Raw genomic sequence first — 8,357 nt, 5'->3', positions numbered from 1 at the left:
AGGAAGAGAGAGAGAGAGAGAGAGAGAGAGAGAGAGAAGAGGAGTGAGGGAGGAAGAGAGAGAGAGTGAGGGAGAAGAGAGAGTGAGAGAGAGAGAGAGAGAGAGAGAGAGAGAGTGAGGGAGGAAGAGAGAGGGAGGAAGAGAGAGAGATGGAGAGAGAGAGAGAGGAGGAGGAGAGAGAGAGAGAGGAGAGAGATAGGAGGAGAGAGGAGAGAGAGGAGGGAGAGAGAGAGAGAGGAGAGGAGGGAGAAGAGAGAGAGAGAGAGGAGAGAGAGAGAGAGAGAGAGAGAGAGAGAGAGAGAGAGAGAGGGAGGAAGAGAGAGAGAGAGAGAGAGAGAGAGAGAGAGAGTGAGGGAGGAAAGAGAGAGAGAGAGAGTGAGGGAGGAAGAGAGAGAGAGAGAGAGAGAGAGAGAGAGAGAGAGAAAGAGAGAGATAGAGATAGAGATAGAGATAGAGAGATAGAGATAGAGAGATAGAGATAGAGAGAGAGAGAGAGAGAGAGAGAGAGAGATAGAGAGAGAGATATAGAGAGAGAGATAGAGATAGAGATAGAGATAGAGATAGAGAGAGAGATAGAGAGAGAGAGAGAGATAAATAGAGATTAGAGATTAGAGAGAGATGTGTATACCGGGTCTTGTGGCTCAGTGGACAAAGGCGTCTGCTGCAGGGGCCTGTGTTCAACTCATGATCAATATTTTTTTTTGTCTGCTCTAGCACGCCCCTCCCCCCACTGGCCCCCCAACCTCCACCCCCCCACCGTGCAGCCCTCGGCCACAAACCGCACTGTAAATTTTTGGCCCCCAAGAAGAAAGTTTGACTACCCACGCTCTAAGTGAACGGTGTTCTAGGCTTGCATGCATGGAAACGTCAAGGGGGACAGTCCCTCCGAATATGCAAATGTAGTGTAAGCTTGTAGTGTTCAGCTTTTGGGGTGCCAGGGAGTAACTTTAGGGTGCAGGTTGGGTGTGGGTTTTAGGGTGCCAGGGAGTAATTTTAGGGTTCATGGTGGATTTGGGTGCCAGGGAGTAATTTTAGGGTTCTGGGTGGGTATGGATTTTGGGGTGCCAGGGGGTAATTTTAGGGTGGGTATGGGTTTTGGGGTGCCAGGGGATAATTTTAGGGTTCATGGTGGGTATGGGATTTGGGGTACCAGGGGGTACTTTTAAGGGTTCCGGGTTGGTATGGGTTTTGGAGTGCCAGGGGGTAAGTTTAGGGTTCCAGGTGGGTATGGGTGTTGGTGTGCCAGGGGATAATTTTAGGGTTCAGGATGGGTATGGGTGTTAGGGTACCAGGAGGTAATTTTAGGGTTCAGGGTGGGTATGGGTTTTACGGGGCAAGGGGGGTAATTTTAGGGTTCAGGGAGGGTATGAGTTTTGGGGGGCAGGGGTAATTTTTGGGTTCAGGGTGGGTATGGGTTTTGGGGTGCCAGTGGGATAATTTTAAGGTTCATGGTGGGTATGGGTTTTGGGGTACCGGGGGGGTAATTTTAGGGTTCAGGGTGGGTATGAGTTGTGGTGCAAGGGGAGGACATTTTAGGGTTCAGGGCAGGTATGGGTTTTGGGTGCCAAGGGGACAATTTTAGGGGTCAGGGTGGGTATGGGTTTTGGGGTGCCAGGGGGCTATTTTAGGGATCAGGGAATGTATGGGTTTTAAGGGCCAGGGGGGTAATTTTAGGGTTCATGTGTGTTCTAATTGTTGTCCAGTTTCAAATGCAGAATTCACCACTTTTTTTCTCTCAGCTTGGCCTAAGCATTACCAGATCCTGATTGTCTGCTATTTTAGCCCCGCCCCTATTGATTAACATTAGCCACGCCCCTTCATTTGCAAGGTTAGCTCCCCCATGGAAAAAATTCTGCGGACTCCCATGCACAAGCCACGTGGTGACGGAATAGGAACCGCGTGCCAACTGAGGCCGTCACCAAACGCTACCCTGAAGTTATGCACTTTGTGCTGGCGAGCTTGAGGGTAAGGGGCATGGGTTATTGACAGCTGAATTAAAGGGTGGGTTTGGGCGTGGGTGGGTTAGTCCTAGGAGCAGGATCATACAGCCTGACTAGAACAAGTGGGGTGCAGGTAGGTGATGGTCTCTGCAAGTTTTGATGTTTTGTAAACGTCAGCAAGGGCGGCAGAAAGATTGGATCCATAGGGCTCTTGGGGTGGCGCAAGCATTCTGGGATGTTCTTGATCAAAGCCCTGTAATGCATGGGAACGGGTCGTCCTTTGCCGAGGGTGCACCTGTAACTAATCAAGGCCAAACCTACTCTAACAGTTGCGCAGTTATACGGCTATTAGCCCCATTTACAGAAGTTACACCCTCCCAGGCTTGGGCTGTACCAAAGTATCACACCGAAAGCTGAAAGCTACGCCCCCCAGCCACCAGAAAACCTGGGATTAGACCCTGTATTGTCCCCAGGTGGTTTATAAATAAAGAAATCATTCACCAGCCCTAGACTAGCCCGGTTTTACCTCTGTTAGGCTCAGCTACAGTGTATGTTGAACTAGGTCGGTAATTAAACAAAGCATTTGTCGTCCTCAAAGCTTCACGATTACTGTGCTGTGAGGCCTGGGAGTTGGGCACGCGTGATCTCAGCTGACTGTGTAAATAAGCAAAACATTCACCCTGGAAAGCTGCACATCTCTCTCCACAATAAATGGGCAACGGTGCTATATTATCTCGGGCAACGCCTGTAAATAACCAAAAGCACTCGTGAAATAAAGGCTTGCACTCCTCTGTGTATAGCATCTTCTGCAAAGCAGTCACTCTAGGGGGCGCCAGAATGTGCATCCTGAATCCCTGGACAGCCCCGGCGTGTGTCACGCTCCTGAAGAGGCTCTGCTCAGTGGCAGCCTCTCCCACACAAGTCCATGGCGCCCTGTGCAGCTGCCCACTCTCTCGGCAGGTGGCAGCAACAGCAGAACCTGAGCCACAGATGGATTGGCAACACACAAACACACTGAGGGAGCATCCACACAGAAGGGAATCCTCTCCAGGAACTTTTTTTCAACTAGCTTATAAAAAACATCTTTTGGTGAGATAGAATAACATGGCCTTTCCTTACCTCCCTGGAAAATTCCACTCGTTTTAAACCCATAAAACGCACTGTGTAGAAAAATCAACTACAAGCAGGGTGGCAGAAACACCCACGAGCCCTTCGGTTATTTTAAGGTCACCTGGACCCAGCCTACAAGTCCTTTACAAATCAGGGCCGGTGTGGAATAGGAGGGCATCCACTGGGTGACTATCTGCGGTTGACGTCACGTCAAAGGTTTTACTCAGGTGCAAACCGAGGTCGGTGAAGATGCCGGCAAACCTAGCTGAAGTGAACCCCATATCCCCGCCTGACAGCGAGTGGGGGTGTTCGGGCGGAAGTGAGCACACTGTTTGGCTGCTATGTATCCAAAATCCAGATGAAAACAAAAGAAGCACAAAGGCGCGTACCCCTCAGTCTGGAACTTAGAAGGGACAGGCAGGGCAACTTTAATAACTTAGAAACACAATGACCACAGCAAGAGCTTGAGGCGTCGAACGGGTGGAAAACCCTGAATGCACCGGCGGCGGCAGGAGACTACCAGGTACACGGTTGGACGGTGCGCGAGCCGGAAGGAAACTACTGGAACACACGGGAACCAGGAACGAGAACGCCAGGTGCGAGCAGAGAACAGGGGTCCCTCTGCAGAGGGAGCCAGGAGGGCTTAGAACACGGGCGGCCACAGCAGCAGAACTCGCAACAGTAAAGGAATCATGGAAGATTCACATGCAGGAGGCACCAGCGGCTCGTCCCCAAGAGCCCAGAACTAGCGCTGGGGCAGAAGGGGGGTTAGGGTCCTGGAACAGAGGCTGCTCCGGCGGAGTCCAACAAGGGAGCCTCGATCCTAAGAGGCCCCCCTTTATCTGGCTGCCAGGAGCCTTTCCTTACCCAGGGCAGCCCCTGCTATCCCGGCTCCCCTTCGTGTATTATTTTTGTGTCCCCCCCTGGCACAAAACCCGGAGACACGCCCACTTGCCCACACCTGCACACCTGGCATCCTGCCAGGTCACATTTCTTCACAACAAACTTATTCAAAGCATACACACGTTGTTTTTAGGTGGAACAACAAAGGCCCGATTGTTGTGAAGGACGAAGTGAAGAATTTCTCTCCCTCCCCCCACCCCAAACAAACCCTTCTGGGCCCTGGGGGTACGTCATCGACACGGGGCAGGAACAGGCCTACAGCACAGGCGCATACCGGGCAGGTACTGTCAGGCTCTAGGCACACATATTTAATTACAGTGCTAGGGTCTTCTGCAAAGCCGCCAACGTGTTCGTGGGACAGTACCAGTACCTCCACCAGAGCGGCCCGCTGTCAGAACGGTACTGACGCCTGCAGCAGAGGTTCGGCGCTGTCGGGAGGAGAGCACTCCTGTACTGACGCCGACAGAAGAGCCCTGGCGCTGTCAGGAGGAAAGTGCTGATGGCCACATCAGAGCCTCGGTGCTTGTGAAAGGGCACGTGTGTGTGACGTTCTCTTGGTCCAATGGGCCAGTACACACACACACACTTTCGAGCTGGCCCGTGAGGCACTGTCAGTCCGGCACTGGTGACTGCTAAACGCAACAGCACTGGTGGTTTTCAGCCAGGTCACAAAAGTGGTTACAGGCAATTCCGCCACATGGGGTTAACCACCTCCGTTCGCTTTCACTTTTCCACTCAAGGCAACAAGGGAGGTGATATAAATTTCCGTCAAAAAATAACCTGAAAAGGCGAGCTCTCCATAAAGACGCCTGTGCACCCCTCAATTTGAACGAAGGTGAGATGAAAAGCCAATGTGCCCTCATAACGGCCCATACCACCTTCAGCACAAAAAAGGCGCCTCACCCTCTCACCCCCTCCCTAAAAAACAATCCCCCACTCTCCCTTTTGAGTCGAAAATGACAAAAGACGGCCCTTCACTGGCTATTAATGGCAGAGTCGGATGTGAGGTCACGGCGGGGCTCCCGTCGAGGTGTGTACGCGCGGGTCCGTGGCAAGCAAGCTTCAGCCCTCCGGGCACATTCACTCGCGTAGATTCAGGTGGATGGGAGGGAACGGGCTTCAGATGCCCGGGCACAGGGAAAGAAACTGCGTTGCCACCGCAGGGCTTGCGTAGCGCCACGGTGGGGACTCTCAGGGCTAAGGGGTGTTCGGAAGAGGGCAGACAGCGAGTGGCTTCAGGTGACTTTATACAGCGGCAAGAAGCCCCTTCTCCGATTGAAGGGCACAGCTAGTCAAGGGGTTTCAGGCATTGGAGCGCGAGTGCACACACGTAGTGATGAAGAAACATTGCAGGGCTCACCTAGTCAAGCGGGGTTCACAACTCAGTGGCGCAGAGAGCCCTGGACACATCTCGCGACACACGTCCATCTAGGGTGCTTTTAAAAAGAAAAAAAAAACGCGGTGGATCGGTAAACAAAGTTTCGGTGGATTAAGAAATAACCATATTCCTAAATATTGCATTAGCCAGAAATTTCTGTCTGAGTAGGAGGTGTGAAAGTACCCAGTGTGAGGACATTCAAAAGCTTATATTTTGGGGACAGATCTCATCACTTCCAAAGACACAGAGACAACAATTTACGGGTTTTCGGGATCTCAAATACCGAATTGTCATTTTTCACTTGCAATAATTCATTCGTCCAGGGTATAAAAAACAGCAGACTCGATCCGATTAAAATAAAACTACAACACTTTGGTCGAGTGCCTTTTCTGCCTTACGCTTGAAAGGTGTAAATTTTGCTGCAGAAATCGATTTTTACTAATGTCTTGTGTTGTGGGGTGCCCTAATTAGATCACTTTATCCCAGATCCAAGCTACCACGTTAAAATAACTGCCTATAACTAGATGCTAATATAAATAATACACACAGACGCCGCCTTTAAGAATTCTGCCACTAAAACGGGTGAAAAGCGTTTGCAGCACATTTTGCTAAGAGTTGTTTTCGGGGAGTCACAGTGGCAGCTTCCACCACGCTAGCCTCAGACGAGAGCTCGGCGGTTTCTGGAACACTGGTTCCCATCTGAGCTTGTGTCAGGAGGCTTCTGGTCCTGGGAGTTAGTGACAGAACCCTTCTCCCTGTCCTCCAGAGAAACGATGGCCCTTTATGCAGTTCGCAAAATGTGACCGGAGAGATACCGGAACTCAGAATACCGCTAGTCTACAGCATGGAGAACGCTTTTTGGACATGGTTAAGATCTGTCCAAAGGGACATGTCTGCACTAACTATCTCTATGACACAGACAAATGCACATGATGTTTAACACACAGATCTCTTTCTTAGGATAGCGCACGCCAAAGGCACTAACTAGTGTGTCCCGAGAGGTTGTGTACGAAACATCCAGGCTAGTGTTTAATATAGCGATAAAATTTATCTCGTGGATTCATGCCAATAGGCTGAAATGTTAAGCCCTTGTTGGAAAGTAGTTATTGTGTAAAATGCATGTAGAAGTTCCCTTCCAACTTTACGACCTCTTACAGTCAGTTTTTTGCAGATGCTCGCACTGGACGCGATTGCCCCCTCCATGAACATTCTGCTACTAGAAGCGTGGCTGTGGGAACTTGGTGTGGGGGCACCTTCTGGCAGACTGAGGTACAGTATCAGATCGGATACTGTCTGGCAGGCAAGGCCGGGGCGCATTCTCCGTTGAGCGCTCAGACAGAGCTCTGCTATTTTCGAAGGATGGGGTCACAATGCCACCCACTAGAGTCTGAGACTCCCCTGCCCTGTGCGCTGACTGTAGGGGCGCACATGGCCAAAACACTTTTACCAGGAGTCAAGCACTTTACAAAACTCTGTTCACAGCCTGGCTCTCCCCTCCCCCACACAAACAAGGAGGAGGGCCTCGAGCTGTGTCTGCTGCTCCGGATTCCTTGCAGACCCCTCCCGACCCTTACTCTGACTGACCTCGGCCGTCTCCCCGAGTGCCTCTGCCCTGCACCCTCATTGTTTCACCCTACTCATTCACTCTCACCTGCTTTTCGAAAGTCCTGTCTTTAGCTTCCACCTCTTACACTCTATTGACTCTAGTCACCACCGTCGCGCTCTCTCTGGGTGTCTGCCCCTCCACGCTGAAACAACTGCCCGGGCACTTGTGGCACACACTGCCGTCTCTAGTATTTCTCTCTGGCTCATCTTTGTAGCCGAAGTCTTACTTTCTTTTCCCCGGCTTAGATTTTGCCCTGTTACTTTATTTATCTCTAGTCTAGTACCCCTCCCCCCCCCCCCCTCGCCATTTATACCCAGCAACCCCACCCAGTCCTGCCGTCTATCCTGTTACTTTCTCCCCGTGCCCTTCTCATAGGCGGTCCCCCCGCCGCGCCCCTCTCTGGCCCATCTCACCACTCCCGAACTCTAATCTTATCTGTGAAGTCGAAGCTCTATCCTCTGCATCTTTGTCTTAAGTTCTGCAAGTGAAAAGTGTGCCAAGGGTTGCAAGGGTGTCGGAGGGAGGCCAGCTCTCGAATGTCCCTCTCCATTTTGCGAAAGCATCCATGCCTCGAGCCCCCAGCATCCAGCGCAACCTGCCGGAGGCAGCCATCCCAAGCAAACTGTAGACACAGAAAACCCCTTCCCACCCCACACCCTTTGCAGATGTGAGAAAAAGTGCTCCGATATAAATGAAAGTCGCCAAGAACACCCCCGAGGAATACAAACAATTGAACTCACCCCACAAACACCTGTTCGGCGCATCAGAAGCGAAAGGGATCTCTCACTTCGGAGAGACAGTCTTTAGTGGGCCGTTTGGAATGGGGGGTGGGGGGGGGGGGTACACACGATGTGGCAGAAGGGTAAAGCACTGAAGTCGGAGGGTAACAACAGAACGGTGCGAGTGAGAGGGCAGAAAGTGCATTCACCAACCTGTTGGGAATCTGCGGCTCCTCAGCACTCTTCCCTGGGGGGCATGAGGGGGTCCCGGATCCTGGGGGCTCGGATGGAAGCCCCAGCACGTTGCTTACTGCATGCTGCTCACACTTGAGTCTGTGCTGGTGTCCCGGGCTCCTGCAACCCCTCCTCCTCGGCGGCCCCCTCCCCTCCTTTGAGCACTCTCATCGCTGCTCTCCGCCCCTTCCTGCCCGCCTCCCTCTCTCCCTGCTGCTCCTCTGTCCCATACAGAGCTGGGCAGACTGGCTTCTAATGGCTGGGGCTGTGAGATGTGAGTGACCGAGAAGGCGGGGGGCGGGGGAGAGAGAGTGGAGGAGGGAAATGGAGAGAAAGGAAGAAAGAGAGTTACTTCTAGGCTACCATAATTCATCTAAAGCAGGTGCAGCCGGTTTCCTGCTACTGAGGAAAGGCAACTTGCAACAAGTGCTGGACTGGCCAGAGCCAGAAAATGCTCACGGAGATGA

At 52.0% G+C, this 8,357-nt stretch overlaps 1 protein-coding gene across 5 annotated transcripts in view; it reads right to left on the bottom strand.

Annotated features, from left to right (window-relative positions):
- Positions 1–8,103, bottom strand: part of FOXP4 (forkhead box P4) — a 973,797-nt gene extending 965,694 nt beyond the window's left edge. For 4 of the 5 annotated variants that reach the window (XM_085650470.1, XM_085650461.1, XM_085650455.1 and 1 more), the window contains exon 1: positions 7,870–8,089. The gene's annotated coding sequence lies outside the window, so the exon portion shown is untranslated. Of the gene's footprint in view, positions 1–7,869 lie in introns of all 5 variants that reach the window. The other variant, XM_085650498.1, reaches the window with a different exon arrangement.
- Positions 8,104–8,357: the final 254 nt, after the last annotated feature.

This window comes from Triturus cristatus, chromosome 1_1 (genome assembly GCF_964204655.1).
Source record: "Triturus cristatus chromosome 1_1, aTriCri1.1, whole genome shotgun sequence".
NCBI classification, from domain to species: domain Eukaryota; kingdom Metazoa; phylum Chordata; class Amphibia; order Caudata; family Salamandridae; genus Triturus; species Triturus cristatus.
Note: the sequence above shows the minus strand (reverse complement) of the source record. Positions and strands in the feature narration are given on the sequence as shown.